The sequence below is a fragment of the Papio anubis genome, chromosome 15 (genome assembly GCF_008728515.1).
Source record: "Papio anubis isolate 15944 chromosome 15, Panubis1.0, whole genome shotgun sequence".
Taxonomy (NCBI): Eukaryota; Metazoa; Chordata; class Mammalia; order Primates; family Cercopithecidae; genus Papio; species Papio anubis.
Genome location: NC_044990.1, coordinates 34,849,316 through 34,863,495, shown reverse-complemented (window position 1 = coordinate 34,863,495; position 14,180 = coordinate 34,849,316). Strand labels below are relative to the sequence as shown.

The window sequence follows — 14,180 nt, the reverse complement described above, 5'->3', positions numbered from 1 at the left end:
GAAAACCAAACACCGCATGTTCTCACTCATAGGTGGGAACTGAACAATGAGATCACTTGGACTCGGGAAGGGGAACATCACACACCGGGGCCTATCATGGGGAGGGGGGAGGGGGGAGGGATTGCATTGGGAGTTATACCTGATGTAAATGACGAGTTGATGGGTGCAGCACACCAACAAGGCACAAGTATACATATGTAACAAACCTGCACGTTATGCACATGTACCCTACAACTTACAGTATAATAATAATAAATTAATTTAAAAAAAAAAAAAAAAAAATAATAATAATAATAAAACAAAGTTTATAGAAAATATAGTCATTATAATTAAAGGTCAATGTATAGGTCACATAGCACATTTTACATAACTATATGTAGAACTAATGCTGTAGAAGAAAGATCTAAAGGAGAAAGTAATAATATAAAAATAAAATATTGAAAAAAATGGAAGATCAAATATGAAGAGGAAAATATAAAATAGAAAAATAGGCTTGAGCATCAAGCCCAATGATCATCTTTTCAACCTGGTAGTCACAAGTGGCTTAAGTGGATGGTAATTGAATGAAAGGTGTAGATTCTAAGATTCAAGCGATGTAATTGATTTACATGTATATAGCATTACAGTCAAAACTACAACACATCATAATAAAATATTAGAAGAGCAAAGAAAACAGAAATCATAAAAAAGTTAAAAAGATAAATAATATTTCTTAAACCCTAACAATATGTTTCTCATGAACAAAAATAAATATCATCAGTCAGTATAATTAGATTCTTGTAATATTTGAGAGGAGGTAGAAATGATGATGACATTTAAACATTATCAAGTTAAAATGCACGTTAAATTATTTAGGTAATCAGATGTCTGGCTTCACCTCAGGAAGCAGAAAGCTACAAAGAGACATTTTCACGTCCTAACATGAAAAAGCTGGATAATTTATAAAGCCATAGGCTTTCTTGAACTCATTGGGGTGTCAAGATTCCAAGGCAATACACTAGCCTGAAATCTAAGGGAATTCAGGATAGAGCATAAGCAGTGGCTCGTTTGTGGCAGTAAAAGACAATAGAAGTCTCACTTCAAGTAGGTAAGAAGAATGCAATTAAAATGTTTAACAAATTTGTAAAGACTGAACAGAACCCTTAAAAGCTGCAGATGTAAAGGGAACTCACAATAACTTGCAGCCTGCAAGGTCCCTGGACCTGACCAGTTATGTATGATAAAAATTGAGAGAAGGGAGGGAAACCAGAGAAAACCCCTATTGGAAGTTTTGGCCAGGAGGAGTGGAGTGGCTACAGATGTATGGAAAATATATAGTTCTACCTGTGCCTTTTTCCTCTCAGGAACAAAAGTCCTGAGCCACTGGGAATGAATAGCAAACTCTTTTATTCTGATGACACAAATGAAGGTCTACAATCGGGGAAGGAACAAGTAAAGTGGGGAAAATGTTCCTCCACTCCTGGGAATGTAGTAGAAAAATTTCCTGGGCCCAAACCACAATTTTTAACAGTGAGAGAAGGCCACAACCTGAGACTTGGGGTCACAAAGCCTGCCTGCGTTGGGGGCAAACCAAGAGAAAAGAAAACACTTCTAGCCCAAAAACTACAATGACAACACCTTGGAACTGGAAATAGCAGCCTATTATTAGAGGAAGGATCAAGGATATGAAGGGTATGTAGAGAGGTGCTTTCTAAGGTGCAGTTTTAAAACTTGAATTGAAGAAGAACAGTGATGAAGACCCTCTGGCAAGCCAGTGTGTATCCTAAGCCCAAGGTAACACTAGAGGAATAACATCCAGTGTTCCACTGAAGCTTGCAACAAGAAAATCTAAAGACAGCTCTACTCTGGATTAGACTGAATCAAACACCCATGGTAATGACCCAGTAGTCAAAGAGAAGTGACCACTAAAATCCAGATAATGTTCACTTCTGTCTCTCCTGTTCTATACAAAATGTGTCAAAATCAGTTAAGAATTATGGTAAGAGCAATGAACGGAACCGGACTCCAAAGTTACCCAAATATTGAAATTATCAGACTGGGAATTTAAAATAACTATAATTAATATATAAAAGGTTCAAGTGGAAAAGATTTACAACAAACAACAGGTAGGGAATTTCAAAAGATGAACTATACAAAAGTGTCAAAAGTTAAGCTTAAAACAACAGCAAAAGGAACCTGGTAACAGAAACAAAGATTTATTTCAACAGGCTCATCAGTAGACTTGACTGAGTTGTGAAAAGAGTAAGTGAAAAGTTAATTTAAAAAGCAATAAAAGTGCCAGGTGCAGTGGCTCTTGCCTGTAATCCCAGTACTTTGGGAGGCCGAAGCGGGTGGATCACTTGAGGTCAAGAGTTCAAGACCAGCCTGGCCAACATGATGAAATGCCGTCTCTACTAAAAATACAAAAATTAGTTGGGCATGGTGGTGCGCACCTGTAACCCCAGCTACTCAGGAGGCTGAGGCAGGAGAATCGCTTGAACCAAGGAGGTAGGGGTTGCAATGAGCCAAGATCATGCCACTGCACTCCTGCCTGAGCAACAGAGTGAGACCCTGTCTCAAAAATCAAAACAAACAAACAAACAAAAACAATAAAAATTAGCCAAATAGACAAAAAGAAATGAGAATAGTGAAAGAAAATAGAGCATCCAAGAGATGTGCAGCAATATTGAATGGCCTAAGATATACACAATTGGAATCCCAGAAAAACACACACAAAATAGAATAAATATTTGAATAAAGGCCATTTTTAAGAATAATGAAAATCATAAAAAAATCTCAAGCAGAATAAGTACTTTCAACAAAATATACCAGCAGACATAGCATTCTAAATGTTGAAAAATTCAAGATAAATTAAATCTCTTTATTGCAAGCAATAAAAAAGAAGTAACGATGGGAAACACAGCAGATTATATATACAAATAAATATAAGAAGTATAGCAAATTTCTTACTTTAAAAGTACTGGAAGACAGGGTATTAGAATACATAAAATAAAACAACACAATAGCAAAAAAAAAACCTCTGCTAACCCAAGAGAAAATATATTCCAAATACGAATGAAAAATATATTTTTCTCATATATTCAAAATGAGAAAATTTATTACCAGCAGACCTAGGTTACAAAAAAGCTTAAAAGAAGTTATCATGGCAGAAATAGGATGATTATAATTAAGAACTTGCTTCTGCAGAAAAAAAGAAGATAATTCCTGACAATGGGTGAAATAAAGGTAAACAAAAAAGCTTTTAAGAAATTATTATTTTAGATCTCTAAAAAATTGGGATTCAAATTTATTCAGATTTAATTGATTTTTCTAGAGATTTTAGTTTTTATTCAATAAATGTTTTATGTATTTATTAATATATTTGATTGCTTTGTCTTTATCCCTTTTTGTTATTTTGTTCCCTTGTTCCTCCTTTTTGAACTCATTTGGATTAATAGAGTGTTTTATTACTACTTATTTTATTTTTATTTACATTGAAATATTTTAGTTACCTGGAGAACTGCTAATCATGTAGAAACTACTCGGCTATATCAGAAACAAGATTTACTTTTTAAACTGATAGAAGGTTAACCCTTCACAGGTTTTTATGTTGCCTTGTTCCTGTATTCCACCGGAATGTGATTAAGTTAAAAAAAGACAAAATAAAGAAGTGGTATGTGTGTTTGGAGTCATAAGTGAGATGGTGAATGGAGCAGCTGGTGTGAATGTAAGAAGATATTAGTTATAATTGGCTTTACGGAATAAATGACAATAAAAATGTCCCGCATATGCTTGTCCTCCATCTTAAACACTGCTTACACTTACGGATAAATGATAACGCCTTACTTATAAAAATATTAAAATGTTATTTTCAATTTTTTTTTGAAATCTATGCAATCCTATTATCATAGTCAAAGTGTCATGGCTTGTAAGATTGCTGGTAGAGGAGGATTTTCTAAAATGTAGTGTTTGCTACATTTCAAATAATTTACATTCATTGCTAATGATTCTCTTTTAAAGGTTGTAAACAGTAGAATGCAAAATATTTCAGTTTTTAATCAACATATCATACTTCATCTACTCATCAATTCATGAACATTTGAGTTATTACCATTTTACTCTTAGAAACTTGGATTAAAGGTGCATATATGAACTGATTTTTACTGATAAGCTTTTATTCAGCTCTATCAGTGTTCACATGTTTGTTTTAGGCTGTGTTGGTAAAAGCCCATCCTGTTTGTTTATATTATCAGACAGTCCTCCTCATTCTTCCTTTCTTCCCTTTTGCTCACTGCAGGTTAATTTCTCTCATGAGATTGTGGTTGGTTTTTATCTTAACGGAAATAAGAAGAAGGAAAACTCAAATTCTACCATACTTAATAGTGGAGGCTGGAAATGAAGTTGGTGGGGGAATAGAGGGAGGCATGTGTGAAGTCGTCTAATTTCCGGGATGCAGGGAATGCTACAGGGCTCGGTGCCACAAGCACCTTGTGCCCTGAGCCAGTCTCCAGGGCTATGCCCAGTGCTCACTGGGTCTCAGTACCTTGTGTTCTGCCCGGCACTCACATGAACAACCTGCACACAATTACTAGGGGCCAAGACGCTGTCTGAGATGCCATGTCCTGTTTGGGAATTGTTTAAAATAAAATCAATGACCCTTCCCTTCTTTAAAACAATGTTTTGTTTTTACTGTAGAATATTTTTATTTATATGAACTTATGAGATACAAGGGTAATTTTGCTACATTGATATATTGCATAGTGACAAAATCAGGGCTTTTAACGTATGCATCACTGGACTAATGTACATTGTACACATTAAGTAATTTATCACCCACTTCCCTCTCACCCTGAAAGTCTCTATTGTCTATCAGGATGTAAGAATATTCTATGCTTAAGAAGTTTGTTTGAAATGGAGCACAAAATTATTTTGCTCACAATGATTCATTTATAGAATTCTGAAAGGAGATTGGAAGAAAATGTGAGAACTGAACCCATAAGAACATTTTTCTTCCTGTTTCTATCAGGGGGCATTTTAACCATCAGCATTTTTATTTACTTGCTCTGGCTTTGGCATGATTTGCTATTGGAGAGACATAACGATATTGTTTTTCTTCTGATGTAGACAAAATATTCATTTCTAATCCTGCCGGTAAGTACAATGCAAATAAGTGGCATAGAAGTCAATTAAATTTTGTCTCTTCTTAAATGCCATGAGTAGAGACATATTCAAAATTCAATAAGTCAATGTTTTGGAGTTCTGAATGTGGGGAGAAACTTATTTCTATAAGAAGTTGCATAGCAATTGCTTTATAATGAAATTGATGTATACTCTGAATAAGTGAATGTGCTTTATTAACTTATATTTAACAAATTATATTAGAGGTATTGAAAATACTGTTCTGAAAATAGGGTATTAAAAATATAGGTACATACCTATAAAAATAAAAAGAGGTATTTTATTCATTCTTGTTGATACCTTTTTTCTAGCAACATAAACAGTTGATAACTGAGTGGCTCTGTTCTCTGTTCTTTAAAAATTTATTATTACTTTCTTGGTGGCTTTTCTGATTTTCGACATTTCTTTTTTTCACTTTACAGTGTCAGTTTCTGTCTTGTTTTTCTATTTGGCCAAATTTAGGCTCCTTTCTGTATTATTAATTCTGTACTCTTTAAACTATCTTTGCATTCATCCCTAAGATTTTATTGTTCGGTCTTTACCAAAAATTGAAATCTCTATCCCTATAAGCTAATCCCTGCTCTCAAAATTACCTGTATTTATATGTATTTTAATTCCAGTATTGGACATTTTTAAATGAAATTTTCAAAAATATGTATTCTTGATAAAATAACTCTTTTACCTTTTTATTCATTTTCAAACTGAACATAAATGGTACTATATTAAGGTTACGTAAAAATATGATTAACATTTTTATTAATTATTTTCATTTTCATGCTATTTTGAATTATTTGCTAACATGAAAATGTAGAAATAAAATACCATGGTATTAATAAATTCCTCTTTAACACTTTCTTCTTTACTTCTTTACATACATGAGTGTTCACATCTTTAACACTCATTTTATTTAAGAAATAAAACTACCCATAATCTACTGAAAATATGTCTTCAAAAGATTTTACTGTCATTTTGTAATTTCAACAGATTTGGAAAGGATCATATTAAGCCTAATACTTTGCATATTTAGGGTACTCATTTATGTTTCCGATTTTTTTTTTTTTTTTTTTTTTTTTTTTTTTTTTTTTTAAAAGTTTTTTTTTTAAAGTTAAAAAATTTATTTTTTTTTTTCGATTTTTTTTTTTTTTTTTTTTTTTTTTTTTTTGTAGTAAAAGGTCTAGATTCAGAAGGCAAAAGATGAAGTTGACATTTCAGGCTCTGTAATTGCCTAGGTGTTACCATTTATATCTGGGTAATAGCTATTGATAAAATAAATATATACATCTTGGAATCCGCATGAAGTCTGTAAGAGCATTGTGCCACCAATTCTTTGCCTAGAATTGTGCATCACCAGAGCAGTAACATTTGTAAATTAATGTGCCTTTTTTCAGGGAGCTTTCATGTCTCCATGAGGTAGTTAAATTTTGCCAGTCTAAGATTAAAAGGATCTGGGCCTCACCAACTGATAACTGCCTTTTACCCACAGCGCCCCCCACTTCCTCCTACCAAGTGATCATCCAGGTGACACTTGAGGAACGTTGATGATGGGGAGTTCATCAGTCTTTAGTCAGTCTGTTAAATCTTTCCACCACTTAGTGAGTTTTTTATAGTTTTCTTAATGCATAATTCTGCCTTCTGCAGGGATAGAATTACTTAAGGATGTTTGAAATACAAGTATACCTCAGAGATACTGCATGTTTAGTTCCAGACCACCATAATAAAATGAATATAACAATAAAATGAGTCACACAATTTTTAGGTTCCCATTTCATGCACATAAAAGTTGTTTTTACTACATTGTAGTCAGTTAAGTATGCAATTGCTTTATGTCTAAGAAAGAGTACATACCTTAATTTAAAAATACTTTATTTCGAAAAAATGTTAACAAACCTCTGAGTCTTTGGAGACTTGTAATCTTTTTGCTGGGGGAGGCTCTAATTGAGGGTTGCTAACTCATTAAGGTGGTGGTTGCTGAAGGTTGGGTGGCTATGGGAATTTTTAAAATGAACCTACAATAAAATTTAAGACCTCAATTGACACTTTTACAAAAATATTTCTACAGAATGTGATGCTGTTTGATAGGATTTTATTCACTATAAAACATCTTTCAAAATTGGAGTCAATCCTCTCAAAACCTGTTGCTGCTTTATCAAATAATTTTATGGAATATTCTAAATCCTTTATTATTGTCTCAACAATATTTACAGCATCCACACCTGAAGCAAATTTGATCTTAAGAAACAATCTTCTTTACTCACCCACAAAGAGCACATCTACATCTATTCAAGTTTATCATAAAATTGTAGCAATTCAATCATATCTTTAGACTCCAATTCTATTTCTAATTATCATACTATTCCCATGACATCTGCAGTTCTTCCTTCCACTGAAGTCTTGAACCCCTCAAGGTCATCCATGAGGATTGGAATCAACTTCTTCTAAACTTCTGTTGATATTGATCTTTTTACCTGCTCCTATGAATCACAAATGTTTTAATGTCTTCTAGCCAATAAGTTAATTATTCCCAGAGGTTGTACATTTTCTTTGCTCCTATCTATCACAAGAATCATTTATGGCAGCTAAAATATTGAAAAATGTAATCCTTAATGACACCTCAAATTTGAAATTAATCTTTGATCCACAGTCTATAGAACAAATATTGTGTTAGTAAACACGAAAGCAATACTAATATCCTTGTACATCTCCATCAGAGGTCTCGGGTGATTAAATGCAGTGTCAATGTTTATAATATTTTGAAAGACTTTTTATAGCAGTAGGTCTCAACAGTGGGCTTAAAATATTCAGGAAACCATATTGCAAACAGATGTGCTGTCATCCAATCTTTATTATTCCATTATGGAGCACAGGCAAAGTATATTTAGCATAACTCATAAGGAATCTAGGATTTTCTGAATTGTAAATGATCACCAACTTCAACTTAAAGTCATCGGCTGCATTAGCCCATAATGAGAGAGTTATCCTCTCCTTTGAGGCTCTGAAGCAAGGCATTGGTTTTTCTTACTAGCTATGAAAGTCCTCAATAACACCTTCCAATAGGAAGCTCTTTCAATCACATTAAAAACTAGTTTTTTGGTGTAGTCACTTTTCTCAATCACCTTATCTAGATCTTCTGAATAACTTGCTGCAGCTTCTCCATCAGCACTTGCTGATTCACCTTGTACTCTTATGTTATGGAAATGGATTCTTTCCTTACACATCATGTATCTGTCTCTGCTAGCTTCAAACTATTTTTTTTTTCTACAGCTTCCTCATGTCTCTGAGCCTTTATAGAACTAAAGAGTTAGTTCCTTGCTGTGAATTAGGCTTTGGTGTAAGGGAATGTTATGGTTAGTTTGATCTTCTGTTCAGACCACTAAAACTTCATTATATCTGCAATAAGGCTGTTTTGCTTTCTTATCATTTGTGTGTTCACTGGGGTAGCATTGTTAATTTCCTTCAAACACTTTCCTTTATGTGACTTTCAGACTGTTGCAGCTTTCAACATACCTTTATCACTAGGTGTATTAGTCAGGGTTCTCACTATGCTAATAAAGAAATATCTAAGACTGGGTAATTTATAAACGAAAGAGGTTTAATGAACTTGCAGTTCAACATGGCTGGGGAGGCCTCATAATCATGGTAGAAGGCAAATGAGGTGGCAGGCAAAAGAGCTTGTGCAGAGGAGCTCCTGTTTATAAAGCCATCATATCTCATGAGACTTATTCACTACCAGGAGAATAGTATGGGGGAAACCGTCCCCATGATTCAATTATCTCCACCTGGCCCCACCCTTGACATGTGGGGATTATTACAATTCAAGGTGTGATTTGGGTGGGGACACAGCCAAACCATATCACTAAGCATAATTATTTCTAACATTTATTTTAAGTGAGAGATGTGAAATTTTTCCTTTCACTTGAACATTGAAAGACACTTGTATAGTTTTCACTGGTTTAGTGGCAATATTATTGTGTTTCAGGGTCTAGGAAGGCCTGAGGATTGGGAGAAAGATGAGTGAATGGCAAGTCAGTAGAGCTGTCAGAACACACACAGCATTTATAGATTAAGCTTACTGTCTCATATGAGCAGGGTTCATGGATCACCAAAATAATGACAGTAATAACATAAAAGATCACTGCTTACAGATCACCATAACGGATATAATAATAATGAAAAAGGGAGAATTTCCAAAATGCAACACAGAGACAGAGTGAGCGCTGTTGAAAAAATGCTGTTAGAAAATTGGTGCCCATAGACTTGCTGAACATAGGGGTAAAGTTGCCAGAAACCTTCAATTGGTAAGATATTTAATATCTGAGCAGCACAATAAAGTGAATCAAAATATGAGTTATCCCTGTGGTAAAATCTCGGTGGCCAATTTGGCTCCCATTTGAAGAATTTGTGATAACAAAGTATATTTGAAATGCTTACTTATTAGTGCTACCAAAAAGTATATAGAAAATTATGTATTTTGGACATGTTTTCATAAAGGGATTCTGTTATAATCTGTGATTCATGAATGCAACTCACATCTAAAAATAGAAAACAAAATTAGGAAAGGAAAATAATGGTACACAAAATTAGTTTCTATAGAGGTTCTCACATCTCTGATTTTCCTTTTGTTAATATCTTTCACATATTTGCTTAGTTTTCTTAAGCTAAACCAGTTTCTGCATTAGAGGAGTTACATGGATGGCTGTTGCCCTAGATTCTCACGTTTAAATACTTGTATGAATAAAACATAAAGGAGCAAACTGAAAAATTGACTTTGGCCTGTTTGGCAATAAAATATTAAAGGTAGATCCATTTAATCTCCATAAGAGCTCTTGAGTCAGGCTTGGAAGCTTGTGGCCAGGTACTGGCAAATCAAGGCCACATTTTTCCACCGATGTCTATAAATCTGTACCAGAGGTGGCAGTTGATATAAAGCAGGGAGATCAGAACTTCTGGCATACCTGTCATTGAAAGCCACACTGCTTGCTACACTGACCGCTAGAATATGGCTTCTCTATGGCAACAGAGTTCTCGTAGTGTTTATTTCTAATTGACATGTTTCATACTGTGTTTGACTGGCAAACTTTTAAATGTATTTCTTTGATTTAACACAAGGAAAGCTGGATACGTGAATTCCTAACTACTGCTTTTGGGGAAGTGGTATTTATAAGGCAGGGATTTTTATAATACAAGATTACAAACAAATCATAAGGTCCCATGCCCATTACTAAACTATTCATTATTGCCCTTATAATGGTGAACTCTGATTGGATCACCTTATGGTAAGAGTCCACCTCTGTGACAAGAATCAGAATTTATGGTTGACAGTCTTCAAAACAGTAACATGTTTTGTTCTAGAAGGAATTTTCTCAAATTTTCTACATTTTTGTACTGACAATAAATAAACATTCAAAATGTACTTTGTAACCATAAAATCTTAAAAATAAAAGCCAAATTAGTCACTTTGGTAAATATCTGTTTACTACTTTGTTTTGTTTGCTAGCCTCTAGATTCTACATCATTATGGATGCAGTCTACTACATTCACTAATGAATCTCCAGCATCTAGTTGCAAAATTTGAACAACAAAATTGAACAACAAATGTATGAATAAAAAGAAATAGAGATGTCTCTACTTTCTTCTTTGTTTGCTGCATTCCCAGGAATTAGGTCTGTGCCCCCAAAGCTAAGGTGTTTAAAATAATTTAAATCATACCTGTTATTTATTTTGCTAATTTTTCATTATGACATGTGTTTTGGAAAAAAAAAAAAAAAAAACCTGTAGAAAAGCTGATGATATATAATATTACATTGGTAGTATGACTAGTATTAAAGCAATCATTTCATGGTTGGGTAATATATAATACAGCATACTATATTATGTAATATTATATGGTATATAATTTGTCATACTTTTAACCTAATGAGATGTTTCCAAACCTATTAAATTAGAAATGTATTTTAAAACAGTCCTGCTTATTATTTATGCTTTGCCACAGGCAAGAGTGTCTTTAAGTTCTTACTACAAAACTCAAGTCAAGTTTTACCATGTTAAGCCATCAAAAGTTTTTGATGACGGAGTCTCGCTTCTGTCACCCAGGCTGAGGCAGTGGCCGGATCTCAGCTCACTGTAAGCCCGGCCCCTCCGGTTCACGCTTATCTCGCCTCAGCCTCCTGAGTAGCTGGACTACAGGCGCTCACCATCTCGGGCTTCAAGGTTTTTATTTTAATGAGACTTAGGTTTCACAGGTTAGCCAGGATGTGGTCTCGATCTCCTGACCTCGTGATCCGCCCGTCTCGGCCTCCCAAAGTGCTGGGATTACAGGCTTGAGCCACCGCGCCTGGCCAAAAGTTTTCAATTTTCTCTATACTCACAAATCTTTTTCTTTAACTAGCAGTTCAATTATTTAAACAGAATTATTATGGTAGCTTTTTAATTGTTCTAGCAAAAAAAGTCTACCTTTTCACATTAAAACGAAAAAAGCAAATACTAATCTGCATCAGTAATTATCACAATTTGCATAGCCCAGATCTTAGTATTTCTGTTTTGGAAATGTCAATATTTATTATTTCAGCACAATATTTGTCAAAGATTATATCTTTACCTAATATGTTATTTTACCAGTGAAGGATTATTTCAAAATTGCATCATTTTACTATTTTAATCATATCATTCACTTTATTATGCAGATAATAATGTATACTTCTCTACTATTTGAAGAGCTAGTTCACTTAAATGTTATTAAACCTAGAAACTACTATGTGTCATGTTCAGTGGAATGCAAAAGAATCATACATAGCACATAGAAATATGTCACACAGCCTGTAATCCTAGCACTTTGGGATGCCGAGGCTGGTAGATTGCCTGAGGTCAGGAGTTCAAGACCAGCCTGAGCAACATGGTGAAACCCCATCTCTACTAAAATACAAAAAAAAATACAAAAACTACAGGTGTGTGCCTGTAGTCCCAACTACTCAGGAGGTTGAGGCAGGAGAATTGCTTGAACTCGGGAGGTGGAGGTTGCAGTGAGCCAAGATAGTGCCACTGAACTCCAACCTGGGCAACAGAGCAAGACTCTGTCTATAGAAAAAAAAAAAAAAAAAGTAATACATGGAATGGAAGAGCTGCTTTGTATCCAGTAGCCTGAGTATGTATTGCTGCATTACTCTGAAATAAAAAGCAGAAGTTCTAACTATTTAGGAAGTAAGAAACTTAGAAGGACAAGCAGATTGATAATGAGATTCCCGCTCCAAATATTGAACCACCATATAAACAAAGTTTGATATTTGGAATCAGGGGGATTTTGAATCAGGAAAAAGAATATTTGTATTACAGAAGCATAATGTATGCCTCAGATAAATGTAATTGCTAAAGGCCTAAAGGGATGATTATGTAGATGAATGAATGCAATTTGGTTTTCCAAAAATTTAAGATTTTTGTAAAAGGGCAAGCATCTCTCCAAAGTATTAAGCCAACATAGCTTAATATTATGAGTGATTTAAAAGAAGCTTTAGAAATGCAATTCATCAGTCATCTATTGTTTTCTGATTTAATCTTGCAATTGAGAACTTTGAAAGTTCACAATGTCCTACTTTTCCAGGAATTTGCTAGTTCCCTGAAAAGATTGTCTTTCATTGTCATCAATTTGAGAAAAAAAGAGATAATTGAACTCAAGAAATATGTGTATGAGTAAAATGCTACAACCCAGAACATTTGGATTTTTCATTAAAAACAAATAAAAAATGGTAGATTTAGTTCAGCATGACTATTTTATTCTAACATAAATTATAGTTTATTTTATTCCCTTAATGATACTTTCAAGTGCCTGAACAAGTAACAATTATGGTCTCTTTTCACTACTATAACTTTCTGTTTTGTTTTAATAATAATGAATTTGAAAATTAGCTGTATCCTGTCAAATGTCAATGTCTTCAGTTTTTAAGTTTAATGAATGATCTCAGTTTAGTACAGGCATAAGGAATAATAATATAAAGAAATTACATCAATTACCTTGTTTTCAGAAATTTATGTATAGTTTTAGGCTCACAGGTTAGTCCTGAGAGAAGCAGGAAAGAAAATATTTGGTCAGAAATACCCATGCAACTGTAAAACTATATCAAAAGGAGAGATGATTTTAAAAAAGGAAGAATTCACATTTTGTATGAGGCAATGAAAAGATTCTTTTTGTTTCTTCTTTTAAAGTAAAAAACCTATAAAAAAGAAAGCTGTGTTTGAGTAAAGACAGAAAATACAAGGGAGTAGTAAAGGAGGTAAGGCTTATTGAAAACATACCTATTTTGGGCTAAGTCCTTCATAGATGCATTCCACTATTTAATTTGATAATATCCATGTGAGGAAGAAATGTTATACTCATTATGTATATAATGAAATTAGGCTGATAGAAATCACTTAACATTCATAACATATAAACGATACCCTTGATATTTGAATACATGATTATATGAGTTTTAAATTTTATTTTTCATTGTACATGTTTTATAATGTATCTAAACTGCCTTACTCCTGCTGAATGAAAGATATATATTCTAATAAACTTCAAATAAGATACATGTTATCTTAACATTGAAATAAATTGACTTATTTTGCCTTCCTGCAGAGGAAATACAGGAAGTCTTTGTTGGAAATGGGCAGGGAGGATGGTGGTGGATGAGAGAAAATATACATTTTGGAATTAAAAATTAGTACTTTAATACCCTTTTCCAAAAATCTCACTGTATTTTAATCTGTTATACATTTTATTAGTTTTGTTTTCATACACAGAATTTTAGAAAAAGTTGTGGCCATAAGCCACCTTGTTCTCATTTCATTTCTTCCATTCTGTAGAATTCTATTGATTGAACACTAAAAGGGTTTTAATCTAATTGGACATTAAGGAGACAATTATGTCTCAATTTTTGTCATTTGGAGGCATGCATGGAGGGGCTATTCAGAAAGTATAACATCAAAGTTTTTTTTATAATTAATCCTTGGGCACTATTATTGTTTGGTTATTTTCTTCATTCATCAGAGAA

The 14,180-nt window shown here is 33.6% G+C and overlaps 1 long non-coding RNA gene across 3 annotated transcripts in view; it reads left to right on the top strand.

Moving 5' to 3' along the window:
• The window catches only part of LOC108582895, an 89,091-nt gene that overhangs the window by 13,058 nt on the left and 61,853 nt on the right, over positions 1-14,180 (top strand). Inside the window, exon 3 of one of the 3 annotated variants that reach the window (XR_002518391.2) lies at positions 10,652-11,162. The exons of the other annotated variants lie outside the window; for them this stretch is intronic. This is a non-coding gene — a long non-coding RNA (uncharacterized LOC108582895). Of the gene's footprint in view, positions 1-10,651; positions 11,163-14,180 lie in introns of those variants that run through there. 3 annotated transcript variants of the gene reach the window in all.